Here is a 16,700-nt window from a genome sequence, read left to right on the forward strand (position 1 = left end):
AATAAGTTACCATATAATGAAATAACAGCTTTAGAAAGATGTGAATATGACGCATCAAAATGTAAACCATACATGTAAAATATACGTTTCGTCTACGGTGGCAGCGAACACAAAAAGACAACTCAGGAACAAGAGACAGTTGTCAATGAGAAAGAAACACAAACAGAAAACTTCAGTCAAACAAAAAGTGACTACACACCGTTTGGATATGAAAAACAATATGAACGCACAAAAAGCTCACACTACAAATCACACCAATCCTCAACTGATGAGACATCACATCACCGAAAACCGGAAACTACATCAACAGATAAATAACACGAGCCAGAACACCATACAGAGTTACAAAACCATGACTTTAGAAACAAAATACACTACGATGACCGAGCGGGGTGGCGCAGTGGTTAGACACTGGACTCGCAGTCGGGAGGACGACGGTTCAATCCCGCGTCCGGCCATCCTGATTTAGGTTTTCCGTGATTTCCCTAAATCACTCCAGGCAAATGCCGGGATGGTTCCTCTGAAAGGGCACGGCCAACTTCCTTCCCCATCCTTTCCTAATCCGATGAGACCGATGACCACGCTGTCTGGTCTCCTTCCCCAAAACAACCAACCAACCAAGACTACGATGACAGCGAATAGAAGGGCGACTAAACCGACAGGAAAAGAAAGGAGTTTATCAAACTGCACAAAGACTGGCAACAAGACTGAATCACACATGGGCGACACTATATGCTACCCCACGACGGAACAAACAGACAGAATGATTTTGCGAACCGAAAACCTACCAACACATAAACTCGAACTCAACATCATGTAAACGAAGAAATGAAGAGCTTAACCATGGCAATGTCTACAATGGCTTGGTAAGGGCGGATGGACGCGTGTACCACGATTACATCCAAGGCGGCCGAAGTTATTTGTTCTTACTAATTTTCCATAGTGAAAGTCTTGCAGCTAAACGGTATGTGTAGCACGGCGGTGGCTGCAGAGCTTGGTAGGCTGGTGAACGAGGTATGCGCCGACATATTGTGTTTCCAAGAACTGTACACAGGAGACGAAAGAATTCCATGCCTTCCGAGGCAGTACATGCAAATCACAGTTACGAACAAGGCCAAGGCTGCAATAATTGTAGTAAACAATAACATTACTGTAACGCACATAACGCAATTGCGTAGACATCATACGGTTACAGTCGAAATAACTTTAGCCAGGGCAACGTATTATTTCGTCGAGCTACGCCTAGTACTCACTTCATATAGAGCTCTTTGCTGAAGTAATGAAAGATATTTCTCGATTTGAAAATGCCAGACGACTACTTACGTTAACTGACACAAATACTAGGTCAACTCTCCGACACTCTGACAGAAAAGATGCCAGGGGACAAATAAAATAGGACGTTATAAACGAATGTAATGTTTTCGTTTCAAACAAAGCAGGTCAGCCGCCAATTTATCACAGAAATAGTAGAGTAGGCAGCACAAGGCAATTCTTTTGCAAACAGATTATCATTAATACAGGTAGCGAACAGGCAGGTGCTCGATAAGAGAACACTCAGTGATCATAACGCAGTAATTATATACACTAAAACTAAGCCAGACCCAGACACAATAGAACACCCAATGTTGCTGCAACGCAAAGCGAACTGGCAAAAACTAAGGCACGTGACTGAAGAATTTCCTCCATTAATCACCCAGGGAAGCATAGGTTACAGAGCTCACATTCTTACAAACATCTTACAGAGAGCACAACCTACAGGAATACCTGCAGCACGCGACGCACCTGAACAAAGGGCACCATGGTCAGCACTATTAACAAGACTAAGAAAACACTCTCATGATGAGCAACGATACCAAACATCAAAGAAAGCCCAGGGGAGAGAAATTAGACTTTAACATTATCGTGAAGCTAAAACACGATACAAGACGAACTGCATACGACCAAGAAAGATCACTGGGACACATATGTTTGGACAAACCTACAGGAAAACATCTTCGGAGAGCAGTTTAAGTGCAGAATGAACGTATAAAGACCCCTTCAGTATTATCAACACTGTAGAAACGAGATGGTACTACCACAACAGGCTGGAGATTCACAGCACAGCATCTCCTCAACAGACTACTTCCTGACGACGACCGCACTCGGGACAACCAACTTCACACCGCCCTTTGCAGACTACCTTATGACAAATACGAAAACGAAGGTATCACCAGCCCCTTTGCACGCGAGGAAGTCGCACTGGCAATAGAGAAAATAAAGAAGAAAAAGCCTCTGGACCCTGACTGCATCCACCCTTGAACTATCAAACAAGCTGCTCCACTTATCCTACCATACCTGACAGACTTACTCTACTCTAATAAAAGGACGAATACCGAATACATGGAAAATAGAAAATGCAGTTATAATCAAGAAAGCGAAGGACAAAGATCCGAGTGACTCTAAGACATACGCACCAATATGCCTCATTAATATTCTGTCATAGGATTGATGTATGACAGACTTCAGTTGTACCGACAGATCTTCGGGATATAGAGATGACACAGACAGTACATGACAAATACATAGTAGCAATCCTAGTTGACATAACTGGTGCTTTCGACAACCTTGGTGGCCGGCGCAGTTTGCAAGATTTAGAGAGATGAATATTCCACTTGCTTTACACAACAGCCATAGATATTATTGTAAAAACAGGATGGTAGAATGGAAGACTGGTGACCAATAGGTTGTAAAGAGTGTAAGAAATGGGTGTCCGCAAGGACATGTATGCGGACCGATTTTCTGGGACATACCCATAGAACCTCTACTGAATGCACTAAGAGACAACTACATGGCTGAGAGGGTGGTTGCGTAAGCCGATGACCTTATGTTCACGGCATCTGCAAACTCCACAAGTTCCAATCAGAGAATAAAGCCCCGCTGATCCACGCGTTCACTGGTGAATGGTGCACGAACAACAAAATCACGATAGCAACAAACAAAACAGTTCACTACTTCTAAGAAGCACACTGAAAATAAATCCAATTATAAACAACATATCTACAAAAACGAAAGCTACGATAAGATACCTCGTCATTTATAAAGACGAACATAAACACTTTAACGGACATCCCAGATTGACAATTAACAAAGCGACGAAAATTATGCATATACTTGCAAGACTGAAGTCTATAAGATACAGACCACTTCTTCAGACAATGAGCACATGTTACACAGCACTTTTTGAGCCAATAACTTGTTTTTAGGCTAGTGCTTGGGCACATCGATTACGCTTAGGTAACGGTACGCATAAAACCATTGTGAGGCGCGGCCAGAGTAGTATTCTAGTCAGAATCTTGGGGGCTTTTTGGCACGACCTCGACTGAGGCACTGTGCGTGATACTGGGACTTTTCCCTGTAGATATTACGATTCCCCACACAGCAGCTGCTTCCTGCCCGAAATGTGAAGACGCAACGAGATAAGAGAAATAATTGGACAAGACATAACCGACAAACGGAGATTAAACAAGTGGAGAATTGATACGTGGCAAACAGAATGGGACACAACAGACAGGGGAAGAGGAATCTACTCTTTCCTCCACAGTATACGAGAGCAGATGAATTTAAATTACATAAATCCAACACGCGGAATGGTGCACTTTCTCAAGGCCATGGCCCGTATTCTGTGCATCTCCACAGGTTTGGCGTAAAACAGACTCACAGTTATTCTTGTGGTGAGAATGGTACATGTGAACACATAGTTCAGACACAGAAGGCCAAGTTTAGGAAAACAGGACCTAGGACAGTTAATACACAAGGACATAGGACAGTTAATACGCAGACAAGTTGACTGGAAATCTATAAACAACATCACAGACGAAGTATCGCGAACACTACATGCAGCATACAAGCAGGAAAGACATACTCTAGAATAGGACAGGCTCCACATCGAACAGGTGAGCAGTACATAGTAAACGACACAGACACAAATCGACACGGAGTCGGAAGCGGTATCAAAAACAGAAAGTGAAGACGAGATAGACATACAAACATTGCAAAATCCACAGTAAAAGAGCGCAGGCGACTTCTGTGTATAAGAAGGGTAAAAGGAGGGACCCACAAAATTACAGATATACTTCTTAGTCCAAAAATAAATGATAACCATTCCCAATTGCAAGATAAATGTTGATGGTATTACCAAATCCTTCTAACAGCTTATGACGTGTAACCAAAGATATTATTCCAACTCATAAATGCACTGACCTTCACAACCACACAGCAAGATCAACTATAGCATCACTTACTGTGTTCACAAAATTGTTAAAAATATAATTGCTACTGCATTTCACAATTACAAATGATAGATAAAAGCATATATGTTGCAATTACATGAAAGTATTTGTATGTACAACGGAATCTGAACTCACAAGGATAAAAAGAAGTATGTTACAGATACTCAAAAATTCTGATAGATGGGACTGGTTTGGAAAACAAAAATATTTTGTTACCAATAACTGATCAAAATAATCCAAAATTCTAAATAATCCCGGGTAAAAAATTAACGTCGGCACCGCTTGAAAAAAATGATGTGAAAAGAAGTCGCTACAGGACTACACAGCATGAGAACACTTTCAGATAACTGCAGTCTCAGATTTTATGAAAGTGTAGTTTTTACTGAGCAGAGGAACATAAGATGCATGTTTTATTTGGGTCGCCAATAATGCGAGGTGCACGTGTTCCTATGTTGGCATCAATCACTTCCAGAGGTGTTGATGTGCAAGCCTTGATATTATAGTAATATGCTATCTAAATGGTAATAATGCCTCAGACGTAGTTACACAACATACAGTCTCATACAAATGAGAGAAACAGGTAGTAACGGGCCTCAAAATATCAGTGTATTACAAAATATAGAAGTACAAAATCCATGAAAGTAACTAGGTGTTTCTAATTTGTGTTAGCTTCACACTTTCAACGATCCGCAATGCAATGCCTCTTCTACCTCGAATATGTATTTACCTGGTCACAGTAAATGTAATAATTAAGCATCCGAGTAGGATGCCATTCAAAAGCATTCCCACATTTCTCTTACACAAAATGACTAACTTTCAGCGATGCTATGTTACGTCCAAAGAATAGCTTTCTTTTCGGTCGCTGTTCCCCCAAACTTAGGTGAACAATATGTCGGTGCTTTGCGTTCAGTATATTTAAGTAAAACACGAATAAAGGACACGGTCTAGCTAGAACTATAATTTTCTGTTAAAAAATAATATAGTGTTCTTGAAAGTTATAGAAACAAATTACAAGAATATAGTGAGAATCGTATGCACATTCAGCTTCACAAAACAAGCTTACATCGTTGGAAGCAGAGTGTGATATTATGCTGATCTTCTCTTTCTCGTAAATCTTAACAGGGAGGAATTAAAGACAAAATAGAAATAAACGCACGTAGAAATTATTCAGAAACCAATTTTTCTACGTATGATAAATTTCTATCCGCTCTCAGCCTACACCACTGCATATAGAGGGTATCCATAACTAAAGTTACAGTAGATAGAGAAGAACTGCCCATGATGACATGACATTCTAACAGAATATTATTGACATGGGGAAACTTCATGGAACAAAAAGATTTAACGACAATATTTACCAACAGATAACGCAGTTGCACATTACTGTTTGATGTCCATGGCAGCACAAGTTCATCAGTTCTGGCACGATCAGTTAGGTAGGTCGATCCACCATGGTAGTGACGTACCACATAGGATGGGTTTCTAATTGCACTCAGCCTACAAGTCACTAAAAAGGTAAAATGACATCGGTTTTTACTTGTAATTCGACTAAAATTATCATAAAAAGCAAGATGACACGGGTTTCTAATTCTTGTGAAACTGCCGCAAGACATGTTAATAATTCTGCCCACTGTTTTCTGCTACAAGCTGATATCTCGAGAAACAACATATTCCCCAACTGATCGCAGTATCTTGGTGATCACGTTCAGAATGCGTTGTGCAATGCGTTCCATTAATTCAGCTACGTCCGTAATTGAAGCACTGAACACAACATCTTTCATATAACCCCACGTAAGACGCACGGATAAAGATCAGGTGACCCGGAAGACCGGCTGTAGGGAAATGACGGCTGATAATTCTAACATTTCCGAAATTCCCCTGCAGCCGATTCATTGGCTGTACAACGTGCGGAAGAGAGCCATCTTGCATAAAAATGACCCTACAGACACGCATGCACGCTGTGGAAGGGTCGGACTGACGTTGGTGCGCTTAACAATCTCGTAGCGTTTACCAGTGACGATACAGATAATAGGATCAACAGGGCTACTTGCCTCGAAAAACACGATCAACGGCGTCGTCATCCCGAGCCGCATAGTCGCCTTTGCAGATGGAAGTGGTACCGACTGATGTGCGTGTGGATTTTCTCTTGCCCATACTCTGCATTGAAATGGCTCTGGAGGTCTTCGTTTGTTCGTTTGTCCACCGAATGCTGCATAGTCAGTCATTGTCCACTTACAAGTGAACAAGAAATTCCAGAGCGAAAGTTTGTCTTGCTAGCAAGTCAGCAGGAAGCAACCCCTGAACATGGGTCAGCTTGTACGGTTAGAAATGCAGGATGTTTCGTAGGACTTGCTCGTAGGCATGTCCAACGTTCGGGCAGTTCCCCATGCACTGCATTTTTGCTCACTACAAAAAAAAAAAAAAAAAAAAAAAAAAAAAAAAAAAAAAAAAAAAGTTTCAAATGGCTCTGAGCACTATGGGACTCAACATCTTAGGTCATAAGTCCCCTAGAACTTAGAACTAGTTAAACCTAACTAACCTAAGGACATCACACACACCCATGCCCGAGGCAGGATTCGAACCTGCGACCGTAGCAGCCTCGCGGTTCCGGACTGCAGCGCCAGAACCGCACGGCCACCGCGGCCGGCTTTTCCTCACTACCACTCGACCCCTACTGCAGTGCTGTGTCCATACCTTCGACAGATGTCACATCAAGTGCTTTCCTCCCTATGTTACACTGCATTAAAAATTAAAAAGGTATATAATGAAATGAAGGTCTATCTTTTCGAATTTTGTAATGATTTTTCTCCATAACCCAAGCATACATCGGACCAGTGCCTTTTTCCATACCCCTGAGTGTCCGAAGCTTCTGCATGGCTACTGGCACACAGCCACCGTTCTGGTAAAAAGAGCTCTACCAGCAGCGCGCGACCCTTCAAGTAGACAGCCATGCTGGGCGTGTCGGAGCAAACTGAGGGACAGCCGCGTGGCGCGCGTCTGTCTGTTGTGGAGCGTACTCTGATGCTTACTACTGGTCAATTTTTTTTTTTTGACGTTTCCCCCCCCTCCCCCCCCCTCTGTGTCAGTAATATGATGTTAAAATATGGCGTCATTCTGAGCAGTGTTCTCTTTCTACAACGTTTTGAAACTGGTACGTTGATTACGGGCACTTTGTAGATATATGCGAGTGAAAACCGGAACGTGGAAGAATGCAAAGTGACGACCGAATTCACCTTAAATGGTACCATAGAATGCCGCACAAAAAGAAAATTTTGAATTATTTTTTCCAGCAATCTTGCAAGCAGTACAAACTATTCAACATTACAATTCTCCATGAGGCAAGCATAGTTTAATCAGAATAGTATGCTACATTAAATATAGCTCCAAACCAGACACGTCTCAACACTCCAAGCACTGTACACGAATGTGTATTCGCACACCAACTTCAAACAAGGAGCACATACGAATTCTCCGTCACCAATGAGAACTTTCCAATGCAGTGGCAATGCAAAGGGTTTGCAAATATGTCAGAATAAATTTGTATTGAAGGTTAATATCGCAGACATAGTCGTGACATAAACATTACTGATTTTGAGAATGAGACAATAGCTAGTGTGAAAAAGAAAGAACTAACAACAGACAGCTTCAGTAGGCCTTTGGAATCTTCACACTAAATTATCTGCCTACAAAAAACTATTGAGACTGGGAAAACTGAGGAGTCTGAAGAATGTTTTTCGAAATATTCATTCTTTGCCAGCTCTATCACGTGTACCTTTACCGCGACACATAAATATATTTATCACTGATATATGTTTTTGATTATGATCAGTGTTGTTTTTCTGGGGGAACGCTGGGGGATGCGTACCCCTAAACTTTTTCGTCAACAAAGTACACTACTGGCCATTAAAAATGCTACACCACGAAGATGACGTGCTACAGACGCGGAATTTAGCCAACAGGAAGAAGATGCTGTGATATGCAAATGATTAGCTTTTCATAGCATTCACACAAGGTTGGCAACTGTGGCGGCACCTACTATGTGCTGACATGAGGAAAATTTCAAACCGATTTCTCATACACATACAGCAGTTGACCGGCGTTGCCTGGTGAAACGTTGCTGTGATGCCACGTGTAAGGAGAAGAAATGCGTACCATATCGTTTCCGACTTTGATAGAGGTCGGATTGTAGCCTATCGCGATTGCGTTTTATCGTATCGTGATATTGCTGCTCGCGTTGGTCGAGATCCAATGGCTGTTAGCAGAATATGGAATCGGTGGGTTCAGGAGGGTAATACGGAACACCGTGCTAGACCTCAACGGCCTCGTATCACTAGCAGTCGAGATGACAGGCATCTTATCCGCATGGCTGTAACGGATCGTGCAGGCACGTTTCGATTCCTGAGTCAACAGATGGGGAAGTTTGCAAGACAAAAACCATTTGCACGAACAGTTCGACAACGTTTGCAGCAGCATGGACTATCAGATCGGAGACCACGGCTGCGGTTACCCTTGACGCTGCATCACAGACAGGAGCGCCTGCGATGGTGTACTCAACGACGAACCTGGGTGCACGAATGGCAAAACTTCATTTTTTCGGATGAATCCAGTTTTTGTTTACAGCATCATGATGGTCGCGTCCGTGTTTGGCGACATCGTGGTGAACGCTTATTGGAAGCGTGTATTCGTCATCGCCATAATGGCGTATCACCCGGCATGATGTTATGGGGTACCATTGGTTACACGTCTCGGTCACCTCTTGTTCGCATTTACGGCACTTTGAACAGTGGACCCTACATTTCAGATGTGTTACGACCCGCGGCTCTACCCTTCATTCGATCCCTGCGAAACCCTACATTTCAGCAGGATAATGCACGACCGCATGTTGCAGGTCCTGCACGGGCCTTTCTGGATACAGAAAATGTTCGAGTGCTGCCCTGGCCAGCACATTCTGCAGATCTCTCACCAACTGAAAACGTCTGGTCAATGGTGGCCGAGCAACTGGCTCGTCACAATACGCCAGTCACCACTCTTGATGAACTATGGTATCGTGTTGAAGCTGCATGGGCAGCTGTACCTGTACACGCCATCCAAGCTCTGTTTGACTCAATGCCCAGCCGTATCAAGGCCTTTATTACAGCCAGAGGTGGTTGTTCTGGGTACCGATTTCTCAGGATCTATGCATCCAAATTGCGTTAAAATATAATCACATGTCAGTTCTAGTATAATATATGTGTCCAATGAATGCCAGTTTATCATCTGCATTTCTTCTTGGTGTAGCCATTTTAATGGCCAGTAGCGTAATTTTTTTTTTTTTTTTACTATGTTGAGAACTTGGAAGAGTGCCAAAGATTTATTTCACGAAAGTAATTCTTTTATTTCATTTTATCGTGTTGTTAATTGCAATACGAACGACACCAGTGCAGTTTTTGGTGGGAAAAGATATGTCGTTGACTGTTTCAAGCATTTCGAAGCTGCGGCAACGGTTCTCGACAACTGAGTCGCTGGCAGCCAGTTCGACGAGCATGTAGTGCCCTCGCCCGCTAATAGTCGGCGATGGTAGTGCAAAACGGATATCCGTATGCTCAAACGCCGAGCTACCGATAGATGTCTCTTCGGTCCCACTACTATGATCCTTCGCGATTCATCTTTGTTCTGTTGTTCTTGATACGTTTGCGTTGAACGAGTGAATGTGAACGTGGGTTTTCCCAAATGAATCTGATCGTCTCGCCAACAAGAGCTTCATTTCATCTTTGCATAGTCAGCAAGCCGATGTTCATAAAGTCGGTTGGTCCTCCACTGATGCAGTTCCAGCCTATGGACTATGTACGCTCTTAGTTCACGAAAGGCAGACATCTTGCTACTGATAGCAAGAGTAAAGTAAGAAAGCGTCAAGACTAGCCATGAACTAAAGTCAGTTTGGAAACTGTTGAATTGCTATTAATGTAAGTTATACTGTAGTTTTAAAGTGAAATAAAATTTCAGCAGTATTAAAAATTGGGTCAGTTGAAGCATGGGATACCACCCATCATCTATGCCATTTCGAGAGCCAAACCAGGTTACAAAATATTTTTGTAATATAGTTTCTATTGTTGTTGATCATAGGTGTGGATGGTTTTTGTTGTATTGTGTCTTTTAGTGGTGTTTTACAGGGTAAAATATGTGTTCGGTAAGATTTCCTTGTATTGTTTTGTATGTCGGAGGGTTGATTGGACTCACCTGTTTCATTTGAGGTCTATTATAGGTTAGTTGAAGTGTACGATACCATTTTTTTCAATGGTCGGGGGTTGATGGGAATCGCATGCCTCATTTTAGGTGATATAAACTGAAGTGTTCGATACCACATTCGCTTGTCTGTTTGGGTGTTTCTCAGTATCGCCTGCTTCGTTTGAGTTGTAAAGTCAACTGAAGAGTCCGATACCATTTTTTTGTAGTTCGACATGTTGATGACGTATCCCATGCTTCGGTTACAAGTAATTTTCACTGCATTATATTCAATGTCGGAGTACCCTCAAACTTTTTCTTACAAAAAAAGCACTGATTATAATGGACAAGTTTTTGTAGTCATACAAGAGGTAGTTGGCAAATCGATGAGACTTCCACTTCAGAGACTGAAGTTATTAAGTGATAAATGTCACATGAAATTCATTGCGCTAAAATGGAACTATAGCAAAAAATATACGTACAGAGCTGCGTGAACCAGTTTTTAGGCTAAATACGACAATAGGAACAAAACTCTCAGACAGAGGACATCCTGCATAGTTTAGTACATCCACACATGTTATCCGTCTCTGTCTAAGTCTTGCTTGTCCTGTATCGTCCGTTGTCTTTTCCATTGTTCGTTTTTATTCTGTGTGGGTGTTTGAAGTTTTGAAAAAAGGGACCGATGACTGTAGCAGTCTAGTTCCTTCAATCCCACAAACCAATCAGCCACACGTGTTATCAGCACACACATTCTAAAGACTAAGCTTGTTTACTGTTGGGATGATTCATTACAGAGTGCATCGAAAGTGTCTTAAATGTGGATTTTAGTTTTATATTTTACTTTTACGTCATGTTGTGTTTGCGTCTTGTGATGTCCGTCACTGTCAATAATGAGCAATGCACCCCTCTGGTGCTGTTAATGGCCCGCTGTTCGTATACAGAAGAACAAATTGATGTCTACTGGTGAGCTCTGCCAAGCATTTTGAAAGGAAGGTGTTTTAAAGAAATTTTGATTATACATTTCAATGACATTCCTCGTTTGGAATCCTCTTCTGAATCACAGTTGTCTTGGGAGAGTATCCTGACCTGTAGGATCGCCTAGGCTTGTATTAGTGACAACCTCTGTCACATTCGCTGCTCAACGTGACCATCAAAATTAATACGCGTAAGAGCAATTATCATAATTAAAAGTTGTATTTTTATTACGTGCAACGGATAATTAGGATGAAAAAGGTATTCTTCATGACAGGCATGTGAGAGAAGGGAAGGCTGATATGCAGACGACAGGTAGTTTGTAAATAACATGAACAGCTTCGCACTCGTTTACTCCCTGTCTCAATTTCAGAGCTATTAGGCGTTGGGCGACCATCTATATTTCTGATCATTTAATGCAATGGAGTAGGGGCCGAGGACGAGCAACTTTGGGTACTTCTGAAGCGTGAGATTCAGAAATCAAAGTATGAATTTATTATCTCGAATGAAAAACGGCCCACAGTTGCACTAATTATGTCTATTCTAAACCTTGACCATGTTATAATAATATAGCCTTCTTCAGAAATCCTGTTTTCACAGTTTTTAAGACGTATTCATATACCTATGTGCTGCCTTCACTAACTGGGCAGGTACGTATTTCATTATTTTCATTAGAGACAATTTCGTAACGGTTGCTGGTGTTGCTGCCATGATGAAAATAATGACTTTATTAATTTAGCAATAACACTCTCTACCGTATCTTCCTTCGCCGTCGGCGTTGTCGTTGTTACCGTGAGACACCGTTATACCAAGAGGAAAGGCGCGTTGATCTTAGAGCATGAGATATGATGACCTTAAGCCATTGACAACACACAACGGTCACGCTAGCACCTGATTCCAGAATAGCTGCAGTATTTAAGATCTACGAACTATCCCTTGTTGACCACGTCCCCAAAACTTAACTCATAACGAGATCCCTTCAAAGCAAATTGTCATAACGATCGTCTATAAAGGCTTCGTACAACAAGAAGAAATGTTACGGTTGATTGAATAATAACAGATACGACCAAACTGTCTTGACTCTTCTGCTTTATTTAATATAACTTCGTTCACAGTTTCATTTCGCATTCACCACTCATTCACCGAAACCCTTTGATGAACAGTTTTGGTTGCTTAACACCAACAGTCAATGATAATGATACATCTTTTCTCCTTTTTATAAATTGAAGCCCGCTCTCCGTGATGTAATAGAAAAAAACCGGTCTCAATACCGCGTCCCTCGTGAGATGCGAATAGACTTATCCCGGAATTGACCGCCCTGTAGGTGTACTCAATTTAATGACCACACTTCGCTGTCCGCTATTTCGCGTAACTGAATGTCCATTTGTTAGTCTGATTATACACTGTAGCTATTTAAAATTCGCCCCTATATTTTTCACAACGCACAACTAGCACTTCGTTACTTATTTTTTTTCTTTCTCAGAGTAAACGAAAAAAAAGACGCCGTATAATCGGCTTAGTCGACATAAAGCAAAACACCTTAATATGCCCAATTTCACCTCTTCTTATAGGATCGGCTACTTTACTCATTAATTTACTCCATATTGTTTCCAATAACACTAAACAGGTATCGCTGTTATATTTTTATTGTATTGAAAAGCATGTTACTACTATTATGACCAACCAAATCGTCACAAATCGCGCGGCGTGCGTTTTTAATGGTAACTTTACGCTATTCAATTTCCGTTGCAACTATCTTGACTCGTAATGTTACACGGCCCCGCAGACTGTGATGTCTTGAAGAGGGTTCCAGATAGAACAGGCTTTTTTTGTACAGTGACAGGAGAGGGTATTTGTTTCGGTGAATACACTCACTCTCAGATTCACTCAACAAGTCAGTACATACATTCTACAATATTTAAGTTGAGTTAATGGGCCTAGACAAAATGCCTAAATTCCACATTTGTTTATAGGTTGTCTTAAAAACACTTCGCACTAATCACTTCATATTCACACCATATATTTTTCTTGGATGAAGCCATCAGTTCTTCAACCGACTGTGCAAGGCAGGAATCACAGCCGGGTTCGACGATTGGCATCCTAGACCAAAACCCTTATTAGGCCAATTGTTTAACCAGAGAGGATTTGGTCCTTTTCTGTTCCTCTTAATTCCACTTTTAAATCATCCATCCTCGCTGTTCGGTGAGAGGATAAATCGTATTTCAGCGTCGACATTGTTGCTGATACCAAGAAGGTATCTCATGGAAATCATCGGTACATTGTTTAATTTTCTTTGTAAGTTAGTATAAGTACGTATTTATCCACTGGTGCTTTTATTTAGTCCACTGAGTGTAGTCTTGGTATCATTCAGTGTTTCTTGAATCTATATTTTGCTCATTATTGATAATACTTCTTCAGGTCTATGTGAGGGAACAAGCCTTTAATTACATCACTATCACAATCTGCCAGGAGGTAGCTCCCTTCATGAGGTATTTTCATTATTTTGTAAGGACCTGTATATAAATATTGCCATTTCTTATTCATTCTTTTCCTGGTTGATGCTTTTGGGTGATTTCTCAATAAAATTTCTTCCCCTACATCATATGTGACTACTTTCTTCACATTTTTATCAAAACGGGTTTTTCTCAATTGTGCTTGATGCTTCAGGTTTTCGTAGACCTTCTTCACCATATCTTCTTTCTTGGTAATCTTTCGTTCTATTGCAGGTATTTTCTTCATCCATTCTGGCACAATACTTTCACCAAATACTATTTGGTTAGGTGAATAACCAGTCGATAAGTGTGGTAAGTCATTATACACTTTCTCAAATTCATAAATCCAATCGATCCATTTATAATGTTGTTTGGGTATGTACGTCCGTAAAAATCGGTTCAACTCTCGGAAGATTCTCTCAACCGGATTTCCACAAGGGTAAAATCTTGAGATGTAAATGTGCTGGATTCCTTGTTCTTTCATAGTGTCTCTCCATACTTTGCTTGTATAATAAGCAGCGTTGTCTGTCAAGACCATTATAGGTTTGCCAAGCTCAGTTATATAGTTGTTGATAAATTTGCGTGACATGGGTCGAACGTGGAGATTTTTCAAAGGATATAATTTCACATATTTTGAAAAGAGATCATAGAAAGCCAATACATATTTGAACCGTCCACGTGTCATGGGACATGGCCCACAGACATCACATGACACCAACATTAAAGGTTGTTGTGGGATGATAGGATGTAATTCTATCTCCCGACAATAGTTTATGGGTTTCGCCTTCTGACATATTTTGCACTTCTTAAGAATATTTGTAGCTATACGTCCCAAATTTGGATGATAGAAGTATTGTGCTATTTTGGTTGTACATTTAGCGGCACCAAAATGACCCCAATTCAAGTGAGTCTACCATACTAGTGATTCTAAATATTTATTTGGAACACAAACTTTCCAAACATCTTCTTCATCCTTCTTTCGATACAATATTCCAGATTTTAATTGATACTGTTCTTGAGAGTGACTTAGCGTTTTGCTTTCAACAGCATGCCTAATGGCTTTCCACAAATTATCATCTTCTTGCAGTTGTGGAAGACTTCGACATAGCTGTGAAATCTGCCTCTCACAATATTGCCTTGATAAATTCATAACTTTAAAGTCAATAGTCCGTTCTTCACACTCGTCGTCATTCTTTCTTTTCGGTAGTCTTGAAAGAGCATCGGCTATGATGTTGTCTTTCCCTCTGATGTATTTGAGCATAATATCATATTCTTGCAGTAGCAAGGCCCACCGGGTTAAACGTGAATGGAACATCCTTCCTGTTAAAATAAAAGATAAAGCTTTGTGGTCACAGAATACAATGATCTTCTTTCCATATACAAAATAGAGAAACTTTCTAAGGGACCAGACCACGGACAGTACTTCCAATTCAGTAGTACAATATGCACGTTCACAGCTAGAGAGTGTTCTGCTGACAAACCCAATTATTTTGATGGTACTGATATCTTCTGGATTGTCCATCTGGAAAAGAGTGGCACCCAATCCTGTTTCAGAAGCATCTGCAGCAATATAAAAATCTTGATCAAGTCTCGGATAATGTAATAGTGGAGCATTAGTAAAAGCATTGCGAATGTTATCAAAAGCTTGCGTGCATTCGTAGTTCCACTCCCACATAGCATTTTTTCTTAACAGCCGAAACAAACAGTCTTGGCTTCCTAACTGATTGGGTAAAAATCGTCGAAAAAATGAAACTAAGCCTATAAATGACTTTAGTTCCATCCCATTTTTTGCATATGCACATCTGTTAATCGCATCCATCTTTTTAGGATTTGGTTTTATCCCTTCAGGAGTGATTATATGTCCAAGAAATTTCAATTGGTTATGAGCAAACTTGGATTTGCTCAAATTTACAGTAACTCCGTATTCCAAAAATTTCGCAAAATCTCTTCTTAATAAGTCCAAATGTTCCTCCCAAGTTTCAGAAGCAATTAGCAAATCATCCACATATAACGTAACTTCATTCAAAAGGTCTCTGCCCAGTACGGTATCTAATGCCGATATGAAAACACCACCGCTTATTTTCAACCCAAATGGCATGACGGTAAACTGGTAACTTCGGCCCAGAAAAATGAATGCAGTATATTTTATAGATTCTTTCGATATTCTAGTTTGCCAATATGAACTACGCATATCCAAAGAAGTTAAGAAGCGGGCACCATAAAACTTTTGTACTAACTCTTCTAGGTTCTCCGGTCGCGTTTGTACAGGTATAATGATCTTATTGATCTCTCTGGCATCCAACACCAATCTGATGTCACCATTGGGTTTAATTACCGCCACAAGAGGGTTACAATATTCGGAATCTGAGGGCTCAATAATACCCCATTCTAACATTTTATTGATTTCCTTTCTGACTACTTCTTTCTTTGTCCATGGGATAGATTAGGAAGTATGACAAAAGGGTTTATGTGCATACGTCTTTATATGGAATTCAAAGTCTTTTATTATACCTGGACGTTTACTAAAAATCGACTGATATGCATCCAACAAGTAGTACAGTTCGTCCCTTTGGATAACAGATAAATATTCTGATTCTAACACCTTTTCCTGCAATGACATTTTATCAATCATTTCTTCAGAACATTCAATAAGGCATAAATCATACACATTTTCATCATCAATACTGACATATTTTACCATTAGATTCATACACAACTGATTTGGAATTACTCGGCCCTTTCTCAGTGTGGCTGTCAAAACATTACC

The sequence above is a fragment of the Schistocerca piceifrons genome, unplaced genomic scaffold (assembly GCF_021461385.2).
Source record: "Schistocerca piceifrons isolate TAMUIC-IGC-003096 unplaced genomic scaffold, iqSchPice1.1 HiC_scaffold_2521, whole genome shotgun sequence".
Lineage (NCBI taxonomy): Eukaryota > Metazoa > Arthropoda > Insecta > Orthoptera > Acrididae > Schistocerca > Schistocerca piceifrons.